This window comes from Suncus etruscus, chromosome 6, assembly GCF_024139225.1.
Source record: "Suncus etruscus isolate mSunEtr1 chromosome 6, mSunEtr1.pri.cur, whole genome shotgun sequence".
Lineage (NCBI taxonomy): Eukaryota > Metazoa > Chordata > Mammalia > Eulipotyphla > Soricidae > Suncus > Suncus etruscus.
Window position 1 is genome coordinate 134041518 of NC_064853.1, and position 12457 is coordinate 134053974.

At 47.0% G+C, this 12457-nt stretch overlaps 1 non-coding gene across 1 annotated transcript; it reads left to right on the top strand.

The window, feature by feature from the left end:
- Positions 1-11275: 11275 nt before the first annotated feature.
- Positions 11276-11382, top strand: LOC126012997 (U6 spliceosomal RNA). Its single transcript, XR_007497335.1, has one exon. It is a non-coding gene; the product is annotated as a U6 spliceosomal RNA (small nuclear RNA).
- Positions 11383-12457: the final 1075 nt, after the last annotated feature.

Here is a 12457-nt window from a genome sequence, read left to right on the forward strand (position 1 = left end):
GCAGCTGTTCGATTTCCTGAGCCCAGGGAGGCCTTCATTCAAGATTCCAAACTTTATTGCAGTGGTGGAGACTGTGCCGTCGACCCCATTTGTAACCTCATGGCCACGCCATGACTCACCCCTCCAGGAAACTGTGTCCCCTTGGGCTGACCTTGGGAGAGGGGGTAGGCATTCTGGCAGAGACTGGGATGGGGAAAATTAAGAGGGATTCCCTTCTGACTACCAACCCCCCCCCCCAACCCCGGCAGCATCATTCTTTGCAGATGCTCTGAGTAGCATTACAAGATGGTTCTTTTTGCAGGGTTTGGCAACTACAAAGCAAAGAGAAATGATGAAGACCTGGTCCCTGAACTCAGCCCGATGGGTAACTGGTGTGGAATAGCTCAACATGTCCCCTTTCCTCACAGGTTCCCAAACCATTCTCCACAGAACCCCACAATTTCTACCCCAGTTCTCTGAAGTGGACAGAAGACAGAGCATGTGCCTTCTGCAGAGGCAGCAAATGGAGCACTGTCATTAACTATAAATTCTTTTTTATTATTATTATTTTTGGGGTTTTTTGGGGGGCACACCCAGTGGTGCTCAGGAGTTACTCCTACCTCTGCACTCAAAAATCACTGCTGGCAAGCTCAGGGGACCATATGGGATGCCAGGATTCGAACCACTGTCCCTCCTGGATTGGCTGCATGCAAGGCAAATATCCTACCACTGTGGTGTCTCTCTGGCCCCTGACTATAAGGTGTTGTTGTTTTTTTGGTTTTTGGTTTTTGGGTCACACTCATTGATGCTCAGGGGTTACTCCTGACTATGCACTCAGAAATCGCTTCTGGCAGGCTCGGGGGACCATATGGGACGCCAGGGATCAAATTGAGGTTCATCCTGGGTCAGCCATGTACAAGGCAAATGCCCTACTGCTGTGCTATCGCTCGGGCCCCCTACTATTAGTTTTTTTTTTTTTTTTTTTATATTTTTGGCTTTTGGGGGGGGTCACACCCTGCCATGTTCAGGGATTACTCCTGGCTCTGTGCTCAGAAATCGCTCCTGGCAGGCACAGGGGACCATATGGAATGCCGGGATTCGAACGGCCGTTCATCCTGGATCTGCTGCTTGCAAAGCTAACGCCCTACCACTATGCTATCTCTCCGCCCCCCCACCCCACCCCCCGACTATAAGTTAACAAAGAAACATGCCCAAAGAGCTGGAGAGTCAGAACTGGGGTTAAGATGTTTGCCTAGAAAAATAGAAAAAAAAAAAAAAGATGTTTGCCTGATGTGGCTAACCCTGGGTTCAGTCCCCGGCATCACTTATGATCCCCTGGATACTCCCAGGAGTTAAGTCTTGGCCACAGCTGCTTTTGAAAACAAATAATCAGAACACAAATAAGTCGCCAACAAACAGATCAGTGTGTGACTCTTGCAGGGGTCTCAAACTCGAGGCCCGCGGGCCGCAAACGGCCCTCTGTACAATATTTTGTGGCCCTGCCCTAGAGGAATCTTTTTTTGTTTTGTTTTGTTTTAGTTGTTTGGGTCACACCCCCCAATATTCAAGGCTTACTACTGACTTTGCAGTGAAGGATCACCCCGACTTTGCCTCCTGCGGCCTGCAGGTAAATTGAGTTTAAGACCCCTGCATGGATGCTGGATGCTCTCACAGTTGCCTATATCTGCCAAACCAAGCCCCCTCGGAACTACCAGGGTTTCCCTCTCAAACAGGCAGAAGCCAGTTCCTCAGGGAGCTAGGCTTTTGACTACCAACAAATGCAAGGCTCTAGTTCTTCACCTTCTCAGTATCACAATTCTTTCTGGCGCTGGGCTACTCCAATGACATTCACCCTAAAACTCCCCATGCAACCCACTGCTCTGGAAAAAATATGGGGTCTGCAAGGTTGTAGAATTAGACTCTGGTTCTCGGCTTTGGGACAGAAGTTGTGGAGGCCTGAGAGGGCCTCTCTGGAGGTTCAGAGCTATGAAAGGGGATAGCACCCACCCACCCACCCCATCTAGATGACACCAAACCACTTGGAATGAAAATGACCTGGAATTGAGTTTACATCCTGCTGCAGAATAGGGAAACTGAGCCCCAGTGGGGAGGCAGGGAGGCCCAGGTGACAGAAAATCAATGACTGAGTAGATCTGTGTGATTAAGCCCCAGCTCTGGACTAGGATGTCCAGGATCAAGTCTATACTTCTTGCTAAATAAGGCTTTATTTGGGTCTCAATCTGTATCCCCCTTTCTCTAGGGGCTCTAGTACTACCCTCTCTAGTGACCCCTTCCTCATCATTCCTGGGGCAAAAAATTTGCTGGTCATTCTGCAAGCACTAGCCTGTAACCCTTCTACCCCACTATGCCAGCCCATTCTACAGATGGGCTGTAGAGAGGTGTACTAATCCTCTATCCCACAGTGTCTAGACCAGTGGCCTTTAACCCCTTCACACCTTCAGGCTGATGCCTGCCCTGCCATCTCAATCCCTAGACTAGATGTTAGAATGTTCAGCAGTGTCTTGGCGTGTTTCTACCTACAAACTGCTGCCAGTCCTGGTCTATGAATAGGTGGTTGAAGATAGTCACTGTCAGACCACCCAAGGCAGAGCTGGGCTTCCCTTCAGCATCTGGCTATCTGTAGAGCTTTTTGTTTCATGTTACAAGCCTTCGGCTCTGGCCAGCAGAAACATCCACGCCATAGTTCACCTCTTGAAACTTTCAAATGGGGCTCAAGATTGAGCTAGACTGAGAGGCAGCCCCAAGGCAGAGCCAGGCAGTCCTGGGGCTTCAGGCAAAAGGATGTGGGCACGAGTGAAGTGACTGGCTAACACTTGCGAATCATTCCAGAAGCCCTGTACTTTTCTCTCTCTGCCCTCTCTGCTGTTGCGCTTTGATTCAAAGCAGTTGAGCTCATTCCTCTTTGCCTTTCCCTCAGGGTGATGTCAGCCAGGTGAACAAAGATGCTTTTCAGGGACCCCACTGGAATGATGTTATGGGTCCCCGCAAATTAGAGGCCTGGAGAGGAGGCTGCTTATTGGGGGATAATCGGTCTGTTGGCCGACTCACTGCAAGATAATTAGAGCTTCAGCTTTCAGGAGTTCAAACTCACTTTTCTGTTTTCTCTTGTCCCTGCAGGGCCTGTCCTAGGGCAGGGTGGGGGTGAGTTGGGGGTTTGAGTGGGGAAGGAGGGTGTATGTAAGGGAAGGAGGTTTGTAAGGAGAATCCATTTTTGGTTCACTGCCCCTGTCTTTGTCCAAGGAAATTGTGTCTTTAAAACTATTCACATGCCACAGAAGCCAGAGGCACGCTCAAACCTTTACTCACAGCTCTGAAAAGCCAGAGCAGTTGGCTTCTTAGAGTCAGCAAAACAGTTCAGGCTAAGGAGAGATGGACGCGCTGAGAAATCCAAGACCTGTGGTGAGGGATGGAAACAGTCCAGGAGGAAAGAAACCTTGCAGGTGACTCCCCCCAGAACCTTCAGGCCTACTTTGGAGCATGAAGCTAGAAATATCCTCTGAGCTTGGTGGGGTGTAATCTAAATATCAAAAAAAGAAAAAAGGGGGGGGGGGGGCGGCAGAGCAGTGGCACAGCAGTAGGGAGTTTGCTTTGCACACGGCCAACCCAGGACAGACTTCAGTTCAACTCCCGGCATCCCATAAGGTCCCCTGAGCCTGCAAAGAGTGGTTTTTGAGCACAGAGCTAGGCGTAACCCCTGAGCACCACCGGTATGACCCAATCCCCCTCCAAAAATACAGTTTTTCAGGAAAGAAAGTTCAGGAGCCAGGAAGATGGATCAGAGGTCAGAGGCTCCCCAAATTTGATCCCTGGTACTTCATGAATGTCCCCAATCACACTGGATGTATCCTACAGATCCCCAAACACTAAGGGGTGATCCTAGTGGCTCCCCAAGTATCCCTGGGGGCCCCCAACATGGAAGGGCTGAGGCTAGTATGCAAGGTCAGACTCAGTACTCTTCACCAGATCGGCCAATTATCACTAGATGTGTTCCTCCAGCTCCCCCAGGAAACACATGAAGTGTGTTAAGACAGTGAAGCCTTAAATCTGGCCTCTCTGATTCCTGAGTATAAAAGGAGGAGGTAGGGGTGACCATGACCAAGGCTAGAGGTTGAACAACTGTATATTTCTATGAGACATATTTTCTTGGCCCTGTCTGAGATAGTCGAGTGTGGGCAGGAGAAAGTTCCTCACCACCTGGATTTTCTTGTTGTTTTGGGTAGAAATGACTGCTGATGATACTAGAGCAGTAATTTTTTTTTCTTTTTGGGCCACACCCTGTGATGCTCAGGGGTGACTCCTGGCTATGCGCTCAGAAATCGCCCCTGGCTTGGGGGACCATATGGGACGCTGGGGGATCGAGCCAAGCTAAGTCCTAGATATGCATGTGCAAGACAAACGCCCTACTGTTGTGCTATTGCTCTTGCCCCTATTACTCAGTATTATTTTGCAATGCCTGGGGCCATTGCCTAGGGCCTCACACATGCAAGGCAAGAGCTCTACTGCTGAGCTTTATTATAGCCCAGTTTATGATCCATCTTGGTTATCAACCAGGTCATTGCTTCATACATGAATGAGTATTCGGCAAATTAATTTATTTTTTATTGAAGTAAAAGACCTGTGAGGGAAGTGAGAGATGTTTAAGAGAGAGAACAGAGGGGGGCGGGCGGTGGCGCTAGAGGTAAGGTGCCTGCCTTGCCTGTGCTAGCCTAGGACGGACCGCGGTTCAATCCCCCGGCGTCCCATATGGTCCCCCAAGCCAGGAGCGACTTCTGAGCGCATAGCCAGGAGTAACCCCTGAGCATTACCGAGTGTGGCCCAAAAACCAAAAAAAAAAAAAAAAAAAAAAAGAGAGAGAGAGAGAGAGAACAGAGCCAGGGAATAGACTTGGAGTGCTCTTTCCAAGTCAAGATGTGGGTGCGGGCCTGGAGAGATAGCACAGCGGCGTTTGCCTTGCAAGCAGCCGATCCAGAACCAAAGGTGGTTGGTTCGAATCCCGTGTCCCATATGGTCCCCCGTGCCTGCCAGGAGCTATTTCTGAGCAGATAGCCAGGAGTAACCCCTGAGCACCGCCGGGTGTGACCCAAAAACAAAAACAAACAAACAAAAAAAAAAGATGTGGTGCAAAGCTGAAGTGATAGCACAGCAGGGAGGGTGTTTGTCTTGCATGAGGCAACCCAGGTTCAATACTCAGCACCCCATTTAGTCCCCCGAGCACCACCAGGTGCGATCCCTGAGCATAGAGACAGGAATAATCTTTTCAATTGGAGAATGTCCTTAATAGTAATTCAGTTTACTTGATATTTATTTACTACTCCGAGACTAGAAGTGCGGTGGAGGATCTGATCTCAATAGAGGGGAGAGTTGGGAAATTTAAATAACTGTGTATCACCCTTGAAGATTTTGAAATCGATTCTCCATTGTTATAGACACACACACAACTCACACACATCCATTTACAAATTCATTTACAATCACACCCATTCACATAGACACACTCAATATTAGTCTTATCCAAACCTCTGATTAATAGTCTGTCCACTGGAGTGATAGCACAGTGGTAGGGTGTTTGCCTTGCATGCATGCAGCTGACCCAGGACAGACACAGGTTCAATCCCCAGCATCCCATATGGTTTCCTGAGCCAGAAGTAATCCCTAAGCGCCTCTGGGTGTGGCCCAAAGGTGAAAAACAAACAAACAAACAAACAAACAAAAAACAAAACAAATAGTCTGTCTAGCTCTGGGGCCTTCTGTAAAGGTTTCTTCATACCAGCAAGTGTCAATGAATGAATAATGCTGAAACAGGAAAAAAAAAAAACAAGCAAAATCCCTTAGAAATTCAACTCAGAACTTAAAACTTCATAATCCCAGTGGAAATTATAATATACCTCTTAGAAATGGAAAGAACAGAAAAACTGGGGGGAGAGATCAAAGAACCAGAGAGATCTGACCCAGCTGGTCATATACTAACCTATTCTAATGCACATGGGTAATATCCTACAGGAAAGCATGAAATTCATATTCACCAAGAATACTGGCAAATAATTTGCAGACATGAAGAAAATTTTAACAGAGATGAAAAATAAATCCAGGACGTGAAAGGAGTAACTTGTAGCTATCCGCACCATGAAACTCAAAACCAAAGATGACTTCAGACATTGAAGTGAACCAATTTCTAAGATGGCCCAGACCTGTGCATGATCTTGACCATCTCTGGAGAGATCTCTGTGGTGTGAGGACAACACCTTGGTGGGGATACAGAGGAAGGAGACCAACAGAGACCGTCTGGGATTCCTCTTCCTACAGTCTCAAATCCAGGGGTACGTGTTTTTACTTGACTGCCAGTCTCCACCACATTTAAAAGTAGGTGAGAAAACTCTGTTTCTCTGGACAAAATCATTACACTTTTCTTTGAGACGCAAAGGAGGTTGAAATTTAAGAAGCAGGGAGGTGGTCTTGGGGTTGGATTTCTTGGCATTTGGATCGGGACTTAGGTGAACTGGGTTCAAGTTTTATTTCTGCTAGGAATTCAGGGGTGGAATGGGGAATCAAAGCCACCCATTCCACTCTTTCACTCCCAATCATTTCTTTCCACCAAATCCCCGAGCGCATTTTTCCAATCTACTTTCCCCATTAGTTTTGAAGTTGATGTCGCCTCAAAAGGAAATTTGATTTCAATATTTTTGATTCTTGTACATGAATATGTCGAAACACAAGGCAGCAGAGACTCATCAGGTGGCCGACAAATCCTCCAATTTCATGTGAAAGTGGCAAGGTCTATTTTCCTCCAGAAAAATTTATAAACGAGCAAAAATAAAAAATGTTAAATCGCACATTGCCAAAGCATCAATAAGATCCTGCCACCCCCAGGTTGTTTTGCATCACCCACACATCAAAATTGTCCTGGAAATTCTTCACCCAGTGCTTCTCCCCCCAAATTAACCACTATCTCTTCACCTCCTTGAAGAACAGATTCATAAAGTCATTTTCTGCAGCTGTGCAGGCAATGAAAAAGGGAAGTGATAAATGGAGAAAAATGTATTTTATTTTTCTTTCTTATTTTTGGGTCCAGTAGCGAGTGGCTACTGGAAGGCTACTACTCCTGGCTCTGTGCTCAGGGATCAGCCCTGGTGGGGCTCAGGAGGCTTTGCTGTGCTGGGATCAACCTCTGATAGGCTGTGTGCAAGACTGGTGCTATCCCACTGTTCTGTCTCCAGCCAGCCCTAAAAGTTCATTTTGTAAAGGATCTCCCCATGACCTGCTCTCCTTGCCTCTAGTTTCTTCATCCTTTAATCCAGGAGATCTTGATCCTAGCATTATCTTACTGAGCTGTCCTCCCGTCAAGCCACTTTTCTCCTGACTTTGTGCTTTTCTATTTTCATTACTAATGATCTGCAGATTGGACTGTTCAGAATGTCCCACCATTCAAGTCTCTACCTCTTCTGCCTCTCGACCAGCTCACCACCAACTCGGCAGAATTGTTGGCTGATGCTCACACATCACACATCCAAAGTCTGTGTTCATTCAGTCCCTCTGCAGACAATGCCCTTCCTGTGCTCCCAAGGAGGCAGGTTCAGGTGCTGAACCACAGCCACAGCCAATTCACTCACCTGCTGTCCTGTCTTTCTAGTCCTTGACTCTAGAGGTCATGCCAGATGCCCTTAAATAAAATTTGTATTCAGTTTAACCTAATGGTTCATTACATGGAAATCAACAAATAGGTGAGGATTTCTTTTTTTTTCCCAGAAGAGATAAATATTAGCTGAAGGCTCAACAGACAGAAGACAGACAGAAAGATTCAGACAATGGACAGATTCATATATGTAAACCTGTAGGGTTCCAGAGTAGAAGGACAATACCACACAATTGGAATAAATTTTAACACTTCAATCCATCTGCCAACAAGATTCCCCAGCCTCGCCAGCCAGAACCACCCAAAGGAGATGAGCTCTGCCCAAGGTCATGAGAAAGATTATATAGGGAAGGCAGATAGGGAGGTTCCAGCTTTCTGATGATCCTTTAAGTGATTGGCTCTTGTCTAGGGGTACCTTCCTACTACTCCCTTGTCCTTCCCTCATTGGCCACCTGGTATGGCCAGGTAGACTGAGGCAGGGCCCATGGAAATAGGCTTCTGAAGCCCCAGCATGTGGCTCACACCATGAGATCCTTACAAAATGGTGTTTCTCCCTGCTCAGAACCTAAAAAGAAGCCTGACATGTGGTTTTTACAAAATGGCGTCCCTCCTTGTTCAGAATGCATCCTAACAAACCCAGATGGAGATATATGACAACTGACAAGGAGATAGATACTAGATCATATATAGGTGGTGTACATGAGAGGTTAATAGGCAAACAGGCAGGGCCATAGTGGTTGTTCAGTGCAGAGGATGCTTGCCTTGCATGCAGCCATTCTAGATCGGATCCTCCGCATCTCATATATTCCCCCTGAGTCCTAACAGAAGTGATCTCTGAGCTCAGAACCTCCAAGCACTGATGGATGAGATCCCCCAAAATCAAAAAAGAAACGTTTTTGTTTTTGTTTTTGTTTTTGGGCCACACCCGGTAACGCTCAGGGGTTACTCCTGGCTATGCACTCAGAAGTTGCTCCTGGCTTGGGGAACCATATGGGACACCGGGGGATCGAACTGCAGTCCGTCCAAGGCTAGCGCAGGAAAGGCAGGCACCTTACATCTAGCGCCACCGCCCGGCCCCTTTTTTTTTTTTTTTTTTTTTTGTGGTTTTTGGGTCACACCCGGTTGTGCTCAGGGGTTATTCCTGGCTCCAGGCTCAGAAATTGCTCCTGGCAGGCACGGGGGACCATATGGGACGCCGGGATTCGAACCGATGACCTCCTGCATGAAAGGCAAACGCCTTACCTCCATGCTATCTCTCCGGCCCCCAAAAAGAAACGTACTTCTCTCTAGTCTTCACTTTCCTTTTTCCATTGCCTGTATGGCCACAGCAAAGGTCTTTACAATTCTGTTTCTCAGAGGGGCAATGGAAAAAAGTGGGAAGACTGTACCAGTTCCCAAACGAACAGTCCAGCAGAAAGGTGTTTTCTATCCAGGCCTGGTATCTAAAGACCAGACGTGGGCAGGGAACGAAATGTTCAATCCTTTGCCCCACACCTCCCTCCCCATAGAGGAGATAGGAAACAGAGGCCTTCTGAGAGCCATGCAGAAACCGCTCCGGTTCCGGCCACTGTTGGCAAGCGGGCCCAAACCATGTCAAGTTCAATTAGTGTCAACCAGGAACATGTGTACATCGGGCCCTGCGGCTCGGAATGCAAACAGCGGGTAATTACAGCCCCTCGCGCCTACGGCAGGATCTGGGGTGCGGGGCCCAGTGTGAATCACGGGCACTTTCCCCCCACTTGTCAGCTGCCTCTGCCTGGCTGCTATGTGGCGGCCCCTGGCCCGGCCCAGACTTTTCTCTCCAATATTGAATTAAACCCAAGCCCGACTTTCCCCCTTATCTGTGAAATCTTGCGGTTAGGGCCTGACTGTTTTTATAAAATGAAATCTAGAAGATGTATAAAATGCAAATAACGTTGAGGTTAGAGGGGCGGGTTTCCCCCCTTCTTTATTTCTCTCACTCTTTTTTTCACCCCCAAGAAAGACATCTGGTTTTTTTCCTAACCCCCTTTCCTCCCGTGGTTTAGGTGACCACGTGAAGGTTCGATTGAAAGGCCCAGGCTGGACGGCTCCTATTCCATCCAGCTTGTCACCTCATTGAGACACAAGTCTGCTTCGCAGGTCTTGATTGATCTGGGACGTTGTTGGTTAGTGTTTAGGGTTGTTGTTTTTTTTTTTCCCAGGGCAGGACGATTAAGATGGGGCTTTGCAGGCAGGAAGAAATTCAATAGCCCTGAGTTCAAAGTTGAAACTATTTGAAAAGGTTTCTGGTGAATGTGGAGAAATAGGAGCTAGGAGTAGGGGACAAAGAGAACGTCACGTACCTGGCAGTAAGCTTGCCCACCTTGCCCACAAGTCCAGTCCCAGCAGTGCCACTCTACAGGGACACCTCAGCCTCTTTCCCATTCTGGTATCCTCCCAGACGCCCTCACCACTGCTTCCTCCTCACCATCTTCCCCCTTTCTCAAATATAATTCTGATCATTCATTTTGTTTGTTTTGGAGCTACCTTTGACTCTGTTCAGGGCTTCCTTCTGGTTCTGCACTCAGGGATCACTCTTGGCAGCGCTCAAGGGATCTCATGGAATATCGGGGATCAAACCCAGGTTGGCCGAGTGCAAGGCAAGACCTTGGTCCCACCAGGAGTGATACCTAAGTGTTGAGCCAGGAGGAAGCCCTGTGCACCATGGGATATGTTTTTCCCAAAATGAAGTTACAACCTGATCAGTTAATAACCTGATTTGTGAGGTGTGGGGGAGAAAGCTGAGAACCTGAACTTCTCTGAAGAACAGGGATGGCAGCAACCAGATTCATTATGTCAGAGATGGGTGCCTGGGGTTTTTTTTTTTGGGGGGGGGCATGCACAAAGGGGTGGCTATCACAGTTTTTACAAAAAAAATGAAAACTAAAAAGAAAATAAAAACTATGGGACTAGAGAGATAGCATGGAGATAAGGCATTTGCCTTGCATGCAGAAGGTCGATGGTTCGAATTCTGGCATCCCATATGGTCCCCGGAGCCTGCCAGGAGCGATTTCTGAGCATAGAGCCAGGAGTAACCCCTGAGCGCTGCTGGGTGTGACCCAAAAACCAAAAAAAAAGAAAAAAGAAAAATGAAAACTGGGGCCAGAATGGTGGCACAGCAGTAGGGTGTTTGCCTTGCACACAGCTGACCTAGGACCATCTGCAGTTCGAGCCCCAAGTGTTCCATATGGTCCTCCAAGCTAGGAGCAATTTATGAGCACAGAGCCAGGAGTAAGCCCTGAGAGAAGCCAGGTGTGATCCAAAAAACAAACAAACAAAAATTAGGAAGTTCTATGCAATGTAATGCAAAATAGCAAATAGGTGATTGGGGATGAGGGAGACAAACAGAAACAAAAAAAAACCCCAAAAAAACCCCACAACAACAAAAAAATAAACAGACTTGAAAGTGTCTAAAATAAGAGATCAACAAATGGGACTATATCAAGCTGAAAAGCTTTTGTACATCAAAGGAAATAGTCCCTAGGACACAAAACCCACCCACAGAAAGGGAGAAACTATTCACCATCAGACAAGGGGTTAATATGGAAAATATACAAGGTACTGACAGAACTGAACAACAACAACAACAAAAAAAACATCTAACCCCATCAAAAAATGAGGAGAGTGCTCGCTTCGACAGCACATATACTGAAATTGGAACAATACAGAGAAGATTAGCATGGCCTCTGAGCAAGGATGACACGCAAGTTCATGAAGCGTTCCATATTTTTTTAAAAAAGAAATAAAAAGATAAAAAAAAATGAGGAGAATGGGGCTGGTGAGGTGGCGCTAGAGGTAAGGTGTCTGCCTTGCAAGCACTAGCCAAGCAAGGACCTCAGTTCGATCCCTGGGTGTTCCATATGGTCCCCCCAAGCCAGAGGTGATTTCTGAGCGCATAGCCAGGAGTAACCCCAGAGCATCAAACGGGTGTGGCCCGAATAAAAACAAAAACAAAAAAAATGAGGAGAAGAAATTAACAGACACTTTGCCAAAGAAGAAATACAAATGGGGGGCCCGGAGAGATAGCACAGCGGCGTTTGCCTTGCAAGCAGCTGATCCAGGACCAAAGGTGGTTGGTTCGAATCCCGGTGTCCCATATGGTCCCCCGTGCCTGCCAGGAGCTATTTCTGAGCAGACAGCCAGGAGTAACCCCTGAGCACCGCCGGGTGTGACCCAAAACCCAAAAAAAAAAAAAAAAAAGAAATACAAATGGGAAAAGGCACATGAAAAAAATGCTTCACATCACTAACCATCATGGAGATGCAAATCAAAACAGCAATGAGGTGCCATCTCACGCCACAGATACTGGCACACATCACAAAGAACAAGAACAATCAGTGCTGGCAGGAATGTGGGGAGAAAGGAACTCTCATTCATTGCTGATGGGAATGCCTCTAGTCCAGTCTCGATGGAAAACAATATGGAGATTCCTCAAAAAAACTGGAAATTGAGCTCCCATATGATCCAGCTATATCACCTCTAGGGATATACCATAGGAACACAAAAACACAATACAAAATCCCTTCCTCACACTTATATTCATTGCAGTGCTGTTTAAAATAGCCAGACTCTGGAAACAACCAAGATGCCTTTCAAGAAACTGTGGTACATATACACAATGGAATATTATGCAGCCGTCAGGAGAGATGAAGTAATTAAATGTTCCTATACATGAATGTACATGGAGAAGGTTATGCTGAGTGAAATAAGCCAGAGGGAAAGAGACACAGAATAATCTCACTGGGTTTTAAAAAAAATAAAAGACATTATTGTTATAATCCCCAGAGACGAGGGCCGGAAGGACCA